The 15,405-nt window shown below is 33.9% G+C and overlaps 1 long non-coding RNA gene across 1 annotated transcript; it reads right to left on the reverse strand.

Moving 5' to 3' along the window:
• Positions 1–3,759: 3,759 nt before the first annotated feature.
• On the reverse strand, positions 3,760–11,589 carry LOC141584019 (uncharacterized). Its single transcript, XR_012516882.1, has 3 exons — positions 11,280–11,589; positions 10,401–10,542; positions 3,760–6,561 (listed from the first exon to the last, which is right to left on the reverse strand). It is a non-coding gene; the product is annotated as an uncharacterized LOC141584019 (long non-coding RNA).
• Between the last annotated feature and the right edge of the window lie 3,816 nt (positions 11,590–15,405).

Consider the following 15,405-nt stretch of genomic DNA (forward strand, 5'->3'; position numbering starts at 1 on the left):
AACAATGAGCTTGACAACAGAATGCCAATGACACAAAACTAAAGAGTGTGAGGATGACATTCAGAGAAAACAAGAATATCTCAAATGCCCCAAAAACACTTTCTGCAACTATATAATAACATTCATTAAGTAAGGTTCAGTGCAATATACTTAACCTGAAGAAAACCAAACTGTACAAATTCAATAAAAAACAAAATCATTGTTCTCAATTAATAAAATAGAGATAGTAATGAGAATCATTCAGAATGTTATTTAAAATTAATATCCAATGTATACCATTAGCTGATAAAATTCTTTAATGGCTTCTAAATTAGAATGTTATAAATATATAGTTTATAAATTATATAAAGAGCAGAAATATAATATCTTCATTTAAGATGATTGCAAAAAAATTCTCATTAATCTATTGTTAAAGAAAAAACATTCCAAAACTTACTGGTTTAAAACAATCATTTATTGATTCACGATTCTATAAGTTGGGGCTTTGTCATTTGGGTTCCCCCCCCCCCTTAAGAGTCTCTCGCTCTCAAGGAGACATTTTCATACTTTTTTATATGGTTATAAGGTGTTCTTATATGCTAGAAGAGGGTTACAGCAGAATTTGCAAGTATTCTTGAGGCCTGGACCCAGAAATTACATAGCCTCAATTCTATCACATTCTATTAGTCGAAGAAAATCTCAGAACCAGCTCAGATTAAAAGGAGTGAAAATAGATTGTACCTTTTGATGGAAACAGTGCTAGTCACATTGCAAGGAAGCATGCATACAGGTACTAGGCATTAACTATAGCCATCATTTGCAATTCATCACAGATACATAGACAGATGGCAGAGATTTATCATTAAAATCGTTAATTTATGAATAATTGAATAGGGTTTTTCATTCAATAAAGTATTAATCCTTGAATGATATCCAGTCAAAGGACTGAACTTTTAGGTTTTCTATACAGTTATATCCAAAGTTGGGGAACATATTCAAGTTCTTTTTTCCAAGATATACAAAACTAAAACAATTACCAAAGGTATTGCTTTTTGTTTGTTTGTTTGTTTGTTTGAGACAGAATCTTCCTCTGTTGCCCAGAATGGAGTGCAGTGGCACGATCTCAGCTCACTGCAACCTGTTTCCCAGGTTCAAGCTATTCTCCTCCCTTAGCCTCCTGAGTAGCTGGAATTATAGGCGCCTGCCACCACACCAGGCTAATTTTTGTACTTTTAGTACAGACAAGGTATTGCCATGTTGGCCAGGCTGGTCTTGAACTCCTGACCTTCTGATCCACCCTTCTTGGCCTCCCAAAGTGCTGGGATTACAGGCATGAGCCACCACACCCAGCCTTGTTGCTTCTTATTTTACATTTATCAACCTATATACTAGTCTTTATGCTTTCTAGTTAAGCGGAAATAATTACAACTAAAAAAGTTAAATAAAACTGCAAATGCAAGTTAAATTATAGGTAGTTAAAGTTTTCTATTTTCTTCAGTTTCTTAAGAAATATTTAACACAATTTAATGATGGAGAATTACATTTGTAAAGGTGATCTGTAGTTAAAATTTATTTTTAAAAAATAGATTATGCATCACACTTAGAGGCCTTTATAATTTAATAACTTCCAGCTAGTTATCATGTTCTGTGCATCTGTTGCTTGCCAAGTTGATTCTTCCTCCCCATTCTTTGGATTTCTGTCACTGTAGCCAGAGGCTAACAGTGGAGGATACTCTTCTAACAACAACCTTTTCTTGCATTGTAAAATTTGCCATGCATTGGTGGCTCTTTGTTTTTACTTAAACTTTAATTGTGGAGAAATGAGATGCATGTGTGGCATTTATGGAAGGATATATTTTCTTCATAGGAAACAAATGTGTCGGGACATTTAAGTGCATGAGGTTAAATAAAATCAGAGAGTCATTTGACCATTTATTTTCATGAATGTTATGCATTGGAAGGAATTAAAATAATTTACAAAATGTTTATATTTGCTATGCAGAGAACCTGTATGAAGAAAATGTGAATTATGAATATGATCATTGTTATATTTATCACAGAGTCTGACAATAAAGTGTACTGCATGTCATTGAAACCTAGCACCTTCCATAAGGATGTCTGCTTTAGCCTTGCTGTAGGAGAGGATACCTGTATGGCTACCCTTGGTATGAGAGGGATAAGTTTCTCTGTAAACATCAAGTATCATGTTGATTTAACCTTTACCCAGTGGACAAAAAAAAATAAAAACAGGGATAAGTCTGTGATGTAGGTTACAGCGTCTCTAAGATAAAGAAAAATTGCTCTTTGTGGTTGATGTTAACCTCTGGTTTCATAGAAAGGAATTTAAGGAGGAGGAGACACTAGGCTAAATATTAGGGATGGCTCTTTAACTGGTAAATCTCTTCATTATATCCCAAATGATAGATCTTTGGGGAGACTTAGGATCCAATGTTTACATAATGTAAAATCTAGTAATTCCTCCATCTGGATGATCTGTTTAGAATATTTTTCTTTTCATAAACCATCAAAATAATTGCCTAGACTATCTACTTGTGTATGATTTTTGAATCTATTTCTAAATTTTGATAATACAATGGTTTACCATGGCAGTTTCTATGGAAAACAGACACTTGGATTTTTTATGTTGTTGTGTTCTGTATTTTAGAAGTCGGAAAGTGGATAGTCCAATTACATGAGATTAGGAATCACTGCTAAATTCATTAATCAAGTTTCTCATATTTAATAAATAAAACAGTTGTATACAAATTGCCTTTCTGGGAACTAGTTATATGACTATCGTTTATTTCATTTTCTAGAAATAAAATATTCTTGGGGACATAAAGCAAAATATATCTTCCACCTTATAGAGAAAACATGACAAACTTGCATGTCTATTTTACAGCAATTGCTTGTGAAGCTAAACCTTGGAAAGCTGTGTGCTCAGATGTGATTCCAACCCAAACTTCAGTACCTACAATTTGAACTACCATTCAACAGTAACTTGGTTTATATTTGAAACATCAAACTTAGAAATAATTTTTCTGATGAAAGTTGCTTTCATGTTGACTTTTAGATTTAACTACATGTCAACTCATTTCCATGTGAGCTTCCTGAATTTCTTGATTTTTTTTTCTTTCTATTGTATCAAATACTTGAGGGGAAAAAAAATAAATTGTAAGGAGGAATTAGGAGGAAAAGCCCTGCACAAACTTCAGGAGAGAGTAGGAAGAAAGTGGAAAAGGCTAAAATTAACATAAAAATAAAGTAGGCTACCAATGTCAACCTTCTGCTGCATGTATTTGTTAAGACTTTTGGTCCTAAAGTGTTTTCTGGGAAAAAAAAAAAAAAAAAAAAAAAAAGTCGTATTCAAGCTTCAGAAACAAATAACAAATGAAAAACAGACCAAAAAAAACATGTTACGGTGAAATCAATTTTGAGAAATTGCATACTATATTCACCATTAGATATTCATGAATAAACTCACACATTGACACTCTGAAATGTGTTGCAGAAAAGAAACTCATCTTACTATTACCACAGCATTTTCCAAATAGTTTATCATTAAGTTCCACCTTTGTCTTATAACAGCTATTAGTATCCTAAAGCAGAAATGTTTCTCTTTACCTTGGGAAATGATCAGAGACAATAAAAATGTCTCAGCCCAAATAATTAAAATCAGATCTTTCAGAATAAAGTTTTATAGATTCTGATTATTTAGAACCAAATTCATTTTAATGTTGTCAAAATTTTATCTCTGGAGCGTTAAAGTATTGACTGCATTTATGAGTCATTTAGGAAACCCAAGAGAATAATTTTAACAAGAGCAATTAAGTCAGATGTATGAATTAATTTAACACACAAAAAAAACTATTTTTAGAAAAGGAGCATTTAAATAAAAAACATCATGATAGTTTAACCAATAGTTATTCTAGATTGATTCTGGGAAAAATATAAGGAAATTTAGACCATTTTAAATCATCAGAATATGTATATGGTTTTGCCTTCCATATAATATCCATGGCTTTTCCTTGGACATCCAGTAGGAACTCTAAGTAGAATAAATTTCAGATGCACTATGAGTTGAATTTTATATTCATCTCAGTAATCTCTTTCAGATGCACTAAGAGTTGACCTTCATATTCATCTCAGTAATCTATTTAATTTAAATCAATTAACATTTTTTGAGTGCCTACGATCTGCCATTCTCTATGCTTGGCTTCATGTTAGTTTGTTCCCTCTGCTTGACTTGACATCTACTCATTCCATTCTAACATCAGCACTCAGAAGTCACTATTATTTATCAATAAAGAAAAGAAAGCTGAAGTCCATAGAAGTGAATTTACTTCTGGAAAACTTTATAGTTAGTAAATGGTGGAGTCAGAATATAGACCAGTGTTCTTGCACTTTATCTGAGGGTCTGTCCACATAATCACGGTATCCCTCTGATGCTTTCTATTATGTGTGAGCTCTTAGAGTATTGTTGCTAAGAATGCATGTTCCAGTGATAAACTGGGCTCAGGCTCTGTCCCTGCTGTTTATTATGTGTGACTCTGGGGATCTAAGTTAATTTCTTTGTAGATAGTGTCACATTAATTAAATGGGAATAATCATTAACAGGATTGAATTAACAAATGTGAGGCACTTAAAACAGCACATAGCCCAAAGTAGATGTTCTCTTAATCTTAGCCAAAACAATTTTAATGGCTTTGGAATTTTTTCCCTTTTTAATTTTTTTTTTATTTGGGAATCAATTAGTTATTTCTTCTTCTTTTTTTTTTTTGTTTTGAGGTTTTCATACTTATGACAACTATTCATGAACATTGTTTAAAGATTCAAGTAAGGTTACCTTTGTTTCCTCTTATTCCATCAATAAATTACTTATTATACTAATATTGACTTTTTAAATCGATTCTTTCTGTATTGTCTTCTCTACTTCTAAATACCTTGCAAATTATTCTTATTTATGTATTTTAACATTGCAGGACTGTCATTGAAATTCCAAAATGGAAGATCAGGATTTACCTCATCTTTGCATAGCTATCCTGACATCACATATTCATATTTTCAATTTTCCCATTATCTCAGTACAAACATAGAAATTCAGGGTCAAGTTTATATTCAACATCATAGGGCCCAATGCTGGTCATAGGTGAGTCATACAATAATCAATGAATAACTCTTTCTTACACTATAACTTTTGTTTTCCCTGCAGTTAATAATTACCTCTATTTGTCTGCTTGATTTTCTGTATGAATTACTACTTGTTTACCCTTCTATTCTCTTCCAATGGTATAATTCTCTTATTAATCCACAAAACTCATTAAACATTCTATTGATTATTTTGTTTTAGTCTTCTTGAAAATCTCTTCCAAAGTCTTTTTTTGGGGGGGTGTGGAAGAAACACCCTTGATCATTCTCTTATTTTCTTTTCCTTCTCATTTGTGCTGAAAACCCATGACGTATACTTTAATATGTACTCCTTTGATTTGCTGAAATACATCCTTCAATGGCTTTCCAAAATAAGTGAATTAAAGGTAAACTTTTAAGACATTACCTATATTAAAAAGTCTACATTTTACTTTTATATTTGAATTACAGCTTAGCTTACTTAGATTCTAATTTGAAAGTTATTTTTCACTAAAATGTCTCTGTTGTTTTCTGGCTTCCAATGTTGCTACTAAAAAGTCCAGTATAGTTTTTATATTGATCAGTGCCTTCTGGGTCATTCTACCCGGTTGTGATGATGTGCTTCTGGCTTCATTTTATCCATACTAACCTCCCTAGTAAACAATTGTTTGACCACAATTGTTCTGAAACGATTTCTTCTCTTGAAAATGTCCTTTAATTCTACCATGTGGCCAGGTCGAGAATCCTTTGAATGCCTAAGTTCTGTTTCCTTTTGAATTATAAATTCTGCTTTGAAATTATTTCTTTCTTTTCACATTTTGCTATATGCAGTTAAAAGTACTCATGCAGCTCCTTCCGTGTTTTGCTTAGAAACTTCTTCTGCCAGATATCCTAGTTCATCACTCTTAAATTCTATCTTCTATAAAGTTATAGGACACAAATAAAAATCTTCCAAATTTTTTATCATTTTATACCACAAATGGCTTCTACTCCAGTTTCTAATAGGTTATTTCTCATTTCCAGCTGAGATTTCATCAAAATTGCCTTTGCCACACGTATTTCTACCAACATCCCGGTCACAACTGTTTAAGTAATCGCTAAGAAGAATCAGACCTTCCCTGCAGGTTCCTCTCTTCTTCTGACCCCTAACCAGAATCGCCCTTAATGCTGTATTCACAGTAGTATAGGCTTTTTTTTCAGCATTCACTTCAAAACTGTTTAGGCCTCTACCCGTTACGGAGTTCCAAAGCTGCTTTCGCTTTTTCAGTTATTTTTTATAGCAGCATCTTCACTTCTCAGTACCAATTTCTGTCTTAGTCTGTTGTGTGCTGCTATAACACAGCACCACAGACAGAGAATTTTATTACTCAGCCAACACAGAAATACATTGTTGACTCATAGCTCTGGAAACTGGGAAGTCCAAGATCTCGGAGTTGGCATCTGGCGGGAGTCTTTCTTCATTGTCCCATGGTGAAAGAAGAGCAAAGAGACAGTGAGAGAGAGGGAGGCAAAAGGAAAGCAAATTAGTCCTTTTGTAAGGAACCCACTTCTGAGATAACAAACTTCCATGTTATCTTCCACGTCTTGCTCATATACTTCCATGATAATTACATCAATCCATTCACTTCACACTCATAACCTAATCATGTCTCATTAAGACCCCCACTTCCCATCACTGCCACATTAGGGATTAAATTTCCAACACATGCTTTTTAGGAGGTCACATTGAAACCACAGCACTATTTTTATTGCTCATATTTCATGGAACAGTGTATTTTCTAATCTCTCTAAAGATAACATTGGTATGCTTTTTCTGTTTTTATTTTAAAAATAAAAGAGATTTACAGAAAAGTTTCAAAATAGTAGAGAGTTCTCATATACCTACGCTGACTTTTCTTAGTGATACCATCTTGCATAACTATAGCACAATGATCAAAACTAAGAAATTAACATTGGTTCAATACATAAACTAATCTACAGACTTCATATTTTACAAGTTTCTTTTCTTTTTCTTTCTCTAATGTCCTTTATCTCTTCCAGGATCCCACATTACATTTAATCATTATGTCTCTTCAGTGTCCTCTAGTCTGTGACAATTCCTTAGTCTTTCCTTGTCTTTCATGACCTTACTCTTAAAGAGTATTGATCAGTTGTTTTCTAACATATCATTTAATTTAGGTCTGTGTGATATTTTCCCATGAGTGAATTAAGGTTGTGGATTTGGGAGAAGAATATAAAAGTAGTATGCTGTTCTGAGTATGTCATATCAAGGATATCTGATGATGATGTGTGCTATTACTGGTGATACTTACCTTGATCACCTAGATAGTGGTTTCTGCCTATTTTATCCCATTTTTTATGTATATTTTATTTCATAGTTAATAAATATTTTAAGAAAGATATCTTCAGACTCCATGTACCATGTTTCATCTTCAAAAGTTTGTACCCTAAGTTTAGATTCTGTTGGTGGATATTGCTAACAGTAATTATTGTTGTATCTGTGATTTCTATTTCCTGTGTGCCTTCTACATTTATTAATTGGAATTATTGTGTTATTCTGTATGAAAGGGTTTTCTCCTTACCACCCCTACAACACGTTCTTATTTACTAGTTTATTTGCTTATTTTATTTTTGGTATGGATTCATTACTATTGATTTTATAATCTAGTACTATCTTTGTTAATTTTCTTGCTCAATTGTTTTAGTTTTAGGGACTGATTCAGATTAGTTTCAGTGACCGTCCAACTTACAGCTACATGTTTTTTAGCACTTAGCTCCAAAATGTACACAGAGACCACAACAAGATGTACCAGGCTTATCTTATATTTATGCTGTTTCAGCCTAGAATCAGCCACTTTTCCCAGAAACTCTGGTTTCTGATTTATTGAACAATAATATTTAGAAACTAAATTGTGGATCTCAGTGTGCTCACTATTATTTGCTTCTAGGACCTCACACACATACGTATTTAGTTGTACCTACAAACATATTTACATACATACATAGTCATTGCTTCTAGGACCTCACACACATACGTACACATTAATATCTAGAAACATGTTTAGTTGTCCTTATAGTTTTAAAACATTCATATAGCTCACATTGACATCTCCAATTCTAATCCAGCACCACAGGGTTCACATAGCCTTTCCCTTTCCCTCATTTTAACTACATTCTCCAAAACTGAGAGACATCTTTTAATCTACATTGTCTACAGTATATTCATTTATTTAGTCAACACTACTCTGTATTTAAAGTAGTTCCAGAACTCTAACTGGACTTCCTTTGAGAAACAAACTTCTTATCTAGAGTACAGTATTGGTGCACCATTTTCCTTTTTGTTATTAGCCTTATGGAATCCAGTTAAAATGCTGTTTTCCAATGTAACATACTGTATTCATTTCTTGGGATTACTGTAAAAAAGTAACAAAAACAAGATATCTAAAAACATTCAAGAAATTCATTGTCCCACAGTTTTGAATCCTAGAAGTCTAAAATCACTATGTCTGCAGGCCATGCATTCTGTGATGACTCCAGGGGACAACCTTTCCTTCCCTCTTCTAGTTTCTGGGGTACCTTGGTCTGGAGGTCCATCACTCTGGTCATACTGCCCTCTGATTTCTATATATAGTCGCATTGTCCTCCCTCTGTGTATGTCTGTCTCTGTGTCCAGATTTCCTCTTTTTATAAGAGCATGTGTCATTAGATTAGGACCTACACTGATGATTTCATTTTAAATTGATTGCCTTTGTAAAGAGCTATTTTCAAATAAGTTTATATTCACAGGCACCAGGGCTTTAAACATTAACATATCTTTTTGGAGGCACCCAATTCAACCTCTTCAGTATGGTTATATTATTCATATGCTATACAATTAGATTTCAGTTTTTACAGTTTATGTTCACTTTGGGATTCTACTGACGTTCTGGTGATTTTTTTTAAAAAAAAACTTGCATGTAATTATTTATTCTTAGTGCTACTTATTCTTAATGCTGTATAGTTGTGCAGGTTTTGACAAATACACAAAGTCATTTATTCATCATCACAGTCGTACTACAGAGCAGTTCCATTACCTTTCCACTAAACTTTTGCAGCCCTCCACAGCCTCTAATGATTTTTCTTAAGTGTTGTTTTCCCTATGGTCATTATTTCTTCCAAGGTTTTATTTCTGTTTTGTGGTTCTGTTTGTTTTAGCTTCTGTCTTTGACATTAAAGGGTTTCCTAAAGTGTGGTAAGTTTTGCTTATCTTTCCCTCTCTAAGAGTGAGACAACCCAAAACTGATTTGAAACTCTGTGTGTGTGTATGTGTGTGTGTGTGTGTGTATGTGTGTGTGTGTGTGCGTATGTGAGCTGGGTGATGCTGGTAAACTTGGGCCATTCCTTTGGGAGAACTACTGATGGTAACACCATTTCTCTTGAACTAGTCCCATTTTTTAGACAAAGCATTTCTAAACTCAAAATAAATCTGATTCTACTCTGAATTCTATTTAACCTTTTGTATTGATATCATTAGGAAAAAAACCTTCATATTATAACATTTTTGTATAGTTTGAGGAAGAAATGAAAATCAATTCATTAATTCAAACTACAATCTTTAACTAGAAGTCTATACTTTTTTGCTATACATATAATTGAAGCTTTCCTCATGTTTTTGTTCACAGGAAGCAAAATTCATGGAGGAAAGAGCTCAAATGTTGAAACAGGAACAAATACGGGTATAAAATCTGACTTCATATGAGGTTAGCTGCAATGTGGATGGCAGACATAGAAAAAGGAGACTGAATAAAGGGATGTAGTTTCAGCGATTATTGCACTAAGTCAGATGAGATAAATGGAAGAACTTCATAGAGATTGTAAGAATGAGTTCAAGAAAAATCAAGACATTTGAGAAATATATGGCTAGGTAATATTTACAGAATTAGTTATTAAATGATGATATAAGAAGTCAAATGTGGTGCCACCATTTTTGCTTTGGAAAACCGATAGGATAATAGTGTCATTTTCTGAGCAATGAAAGAAAAGAAAAGGAGCTTTGGGGAAGTGTTTGAGTTCAACTGCAGGTGTATTTATTATGCACTGACTACTAGGAATATCCACATGTACCAGGTGTTTGTGTATGTGGATAGGGGAAAATGGAGGGAAATCTATTCCAAAGGTATTTGAGTTTTTAGCGTGTAAATGGCAATTGAAGTTATGAGTATAGATTACATCAGCCAGCAAGAATAAGAATCTAAGAAGAAAGGCAAGCAAAAGTCCTGAGGCCCACTGATCATTCAAGGTACAGTGTTTCTTACTTTCTTTGTGTCTAACTTCGTTACTGAGAATCTTGGACCAGGCTGTGAAGAGTAATCGAGTTCTTGGTAACAGTCACTGAGAAGAGTACAGCTTTTCCTTTGACAAGGATCATGCTGAGAGTGATATTCAGGGGTTTTTTTCCTTCAGAGAAAAGAAAACAAAATAACAATGTTATCCTCTTGCAGCAAGTCAAAGTTGCTACTAACCTGTCTTAACATTTTCTTGACAACATTTTACCGTCTCAAAAAAGAAAGTCTTACAAAGCATGTTCATTGAAGAAAATGTAGAGAAAACAGAAAACATAGGAGAAAAAAACAAAACTGAAAACTTGTAATCCCATCACCTAGAGTAAAAGATGGTTAATATTTTGCTAAATTTCCTTTAGGCTTTTATATCGTATATTTAATAAAATTGTGATTATATTCTATATTCAGTTTTAGCTTTTCTATCACTTAACATCACACATTGTGAATGTTCTCAGAATTATATCTTTAAATAATTCATGAGGATTCTTACAGAGAAAATCTGCAAAGGATTCAACACCATTCTAATTTTAACTTTTGGAGTGAAGGTCTAAATTTCCATAGTTTGTCTTGTTCTGGAAATTCAAGCCATTTAGGTAACATTAACACATTTACAATACTTTCCCTTGGCAAGTGTTTATAGAATCTCATGTTTTCACTTCTAAAAGTGAGAAGATTCACATTTGTCTGCGTTGTTTATAGTGAACCTACCAAACACCAGCAAATATATTGACTAAAGATTATGGTAATAAATAACAGAGCTATGGACTTGCAGCTGCTTTTAACCAACATTTATACAATTCTTTATAAGCTCTGGTGCTGATCTTTGCATACATTTGAGAGTACATTGCTCACCTTGTGAAAGGTACATTAACTCTTTCAAGTCTCAAGGGCACCATTTAGTAAATGACTTCTTTAGTGCTCTAAATGTACCTTAGTGTCTTTGAAAGAGACACATTAATCTTCAGAACATCCCGTGAGTACCTAGGTCAGGAAATAAAATTTTCTTGGTTTTCTCAGCTCAAAACATTATGAAGCTCACAGTATTACACAGGCAATTCTCACTGGATTTTATTTCCCTCAGTTCCTTGGTTAACACCCAGATTTAAAACCATAAAAAGAAATAATTGTGCATGCAAGAAGTCTGTTTTTCTTGCATCCTAAATCCTAAATCCTAAATCTAATTGTAAAAGAATCAATCTATTTGACTTACTACAAAAGCAGCATTCTTTAGTCAAGAAAAATGCAGATATAAAAATGATATGAAAATTTTATACTTACAACTTTAAAAGTATAAAATATAATACTTTATGCTTACAACTAAAATTTGCTGTTTACTGGACAAAAAAAGAGTAATCTATGACTCACAACCCAAGAGAAAAAAAAAAAGCTCTTTAATGTTATCAATACAGTGTATAGAACATGATAATTGTGTATAAGTTTCTAACTTACAATAAAATATGCCTGTGTAAGAAATTTATAGATTGCTGCATGCAAAACTACAGGGGCTTTATCATCAGCTTTTCTGCTTTTCCTGTTTCTCTGTTTTTCATATTTCTCATAATGCAAGGATATTTCAACTTTTAGGTTTAGATCACTACTATTTATTTCTTTTTCGAGTTTGATTAAATATTATGAAGGCATACAGGAAATTTCTATGTTTTGTTATTAATATTGTCTACTTTTCAATTTAATCACATACTATGTTGAGGGAGACTAACATTCCCAAATACTGCAATTCTAAGAGAAATGAGAATGGAAGTCTTGAAAGCAAGCCTTCTTTAGAATGAGAAAATGCATATAACATTCTTAGCCTCATCACTGGCACATAATTAAGGCTCAATAATGGTGGCCAATTTTTTTAAGTTGAAAAAAAATACTGAACTGTACTCCAATCCATTTAAGTGTCTAATGCTTTCTGAAAATGTTCGCAATTATCAGAATTTTTAACTTTTTTTCTGAATCTAAAGAACTCCACCATGAAGTCCACCAAGCTTTTTTGATAGCATGCCTAAGGAAAGAAGATGCAAAAAATAGGTAATGCTAGGGCCTGAAAATCTAGTCTTGCATGAGGATAGCCCCTGAGGAAGGGATGGGGAAATAGGCTTCAGGTTGTAATGCAATGTAAATGAGGTAAATTTAAGTTTAGCCTTGACCAGTGCCCAGAGACTGATCTGAGAGAAGCTGCATAGCTGCTGGAGTCTCCAGATCATTCTAGCACTCATGGAAGGAGAGGCAATAAGGCGGTCACAGACAATCTGTCCAATTTGTATAAACAGATTAGATACTAAGAGTTTAGAGGACTATACCCAACTTTATTGACTAGAGAAAGGTCAAAATTAGGATGGCAAGCAATATCTCAGGTTGGGGAAAGTGTTCTGTGTGTGTGTGTGTGTGTGTGTGTGTGTGAGAGAGAGAGAGAGAGAGAGAGAGAGAAAGAAATGTTGGAAAGCAGTGAGATTGTCTTTATCCATATGGTGTTGTTACAAAGGAATACCTGAAGCTAGGTAACTTATTAAGAAAAGTGGTTTAATTATCTTATAGTTTTACTGGCTAGAAGTTTCAAGATCAGGCATCTGGAAAGGTCCTCAGTCTGCTTCCACTCATAATGGAAGGTAAAGGGAGCTGGCATGTGCAGCCATCACATGGTGAGAGATGAAGCAAGAGGGAAGCTGACAGGAGGTACCAGGCTCTTCTTAACAACCAGCTCTCCTAGAAACTATCAGAGCAAGAACTCACTCACCTCTCACCCCTACTCTGGAGTGTATTAATCTATTAATCAATAATCCACCCCCTTTTTGATTATTTCAAGGTGAAAGCACTTGAGAAACTGTACTTGCAGAAAGGGCTGTCTGACCTGTCCTTTCCCAAATGCAGAAAGCCATAAAAAATCCTCTGAGGAGGACTCTCTCATACCAGAGTGGGAAAACAATCTTTATAATCAGAGGCTGGAATCGTTGCTTTAATGGACCTACACAAATACACTAACTGAAGTAACTTATCTTCCATGGTTTTACATGTCTCACTTCCCATCCCCATGTATCTTCTAGTGACTTTTCTAGAATTTACTGCCTGTAGCTTAAATTCCTTTATCCTGTCATTTTTTCACAAATGTATCATTCTTTGTCTAAAATGTATAAAAGCTTTCTTTTGGTGGCCATTTCTTCAGGTTTTCATTTTCTTATGAATTTCCCCATGTACCATGTAAAAATTACTAAAACTTCTATGCTTTTCACTTATTAGTCTCTCTCATGTCAATTTGATTTCTAGTCCCAAGTGAGGAGCTTACTTAAGACTAAAATGGCTAGAAATGATATTGGAACTTCCCTGTAATACAGATGCCCATTCATAGAAATGTGTAAACTACACTGTGATAGGAGGCAGAAAGAAAGCTTTCACTCACTGGGCACAGAAATTCCCAGAACTCCTGCCAATAACAAGCAATGCTGAAGATAGATTATAAAACTAGTTCTAGTTGATGGAAATGCACAATTCATATATTTCCTACTTATCGGCAGAGATTTGCCTCTTGGATGAGAAGAGCTGAGACTTTTCAAAACCATCCTAAAGACTATTGTACTGAATCTGTTGTGTTCAAAACTCATAATTGATGTTGTATCCCTAATAGTACACACTGACAATAAATGTACTGTGTGGTAGTTATTATACATCTATTATTCAATTGTTATGCCAACTCAGCAACAGAGTTTGATTATTCTCATTTTAGAGAAAAGAAAAAAAAATATTCAGAGATGCTTAGGTGTCAGAGTCTCATGGAGCTCCAATTAATTATCAGTTTGTCTAGCTCCAAAGGGTTTCTATCACGTTGATTTTTATAATGGATTTTTGTAGTAATTTTGAAGACGTCATTGTGCAAATTGTGTTTTCATCAGGATTCTCCAGAGAAACAGAACGAATAGGAGATATATATTTTATATCTATATATAGATATTTAATATGAGGAACTACTCATAAAATTATGGAGATTGAGAAATTCCACAATCCACTGTTTGCACACTGGAGACCCAAGAAAGTGTCATGACTCAGTCTGAGTCCAAATACATGAGAACCTGGGAGTAAATGATATAAATCTCAAGCCAAGGTGAGAAAAAGGTGAGAAGAGATATCCCAGATCCTTCAGTGAGCTGCAAACTCCTCCTACCACTGTTTTTTATTCTGCTCACGTCCTCAATGGATTGGCTAATGCCACCCACATTGAGGAGGGCTATAGACTTCACTGAGACAATGCCATCCAGAAATAGCCTCACAGATATATACTGAAGCAGTGTTTAATCTGGGAACCTTATGGCGCACTCAAGTTGACACCTAAAATTTACCATCACAAATTGCAAAAGGGCTTTACTGGCTCACATGTATGAAATGACCAGAGATAAGGTGGGCTTGACTCATTTTATGGAAGCTTAAAGTCATCTTTGCCTGTCTCTTCCCCTACACTCTAGCCTGGCTTCAATGGGTCAGAGTCTTATATCTGGGCACCACATCATGAGAGTGGGGGAAAAAAAATCCAGCCAGAGAATAAAAACTCTGCATTTCAATCCGATTGAATTAATTTAGTTCCAGTTACTGAGATTGGGATGTAGGAACCATCCAGATTCCCTCCTGCTGTCCACATTAGAATCAACTTGCCAGAACTAAATACCTGCTTTTCTAGTGAAACGGAGGGAAACAGTGAGAAATGGAAAACCAGAATTTCTACCCTAATTTATTGGTAAATGTTGACTGAATAAAGGAGAAAAATGATTTATAAATGGTCTCTCTGGTAAATATTTTTATTCTAGCTAATTTTTTTTAATTTTTAATTTGCTAGTTCTATTTTCATTATTTATTAAATATTCATGTGCCATAAATAAATATATCAGCATAGTGGCAAACATTAAATGATTGCAGTTTAATTCATAAAACTTGAGAGAGGAAGACATTCTCCATCAGTAGAGGAAAAAAAGTAGTAAAAGTTGAAAAC

Source organism: Saimiri boliviensis, chromosome 3, assembly GCF_048565385.1.
Source record: "Saimiri boliviensis isolate mSaiBol1 chromosome 3, mSaiBol1.pri, whole genome shotgun sequence".
In the NCBI taxonomy this organism is placed as follows: Eukaryota; Metazoa; Chordata; class Mammalia; order Primates; family Cebidae; genus Saimiri; species Saimiri boliviensis.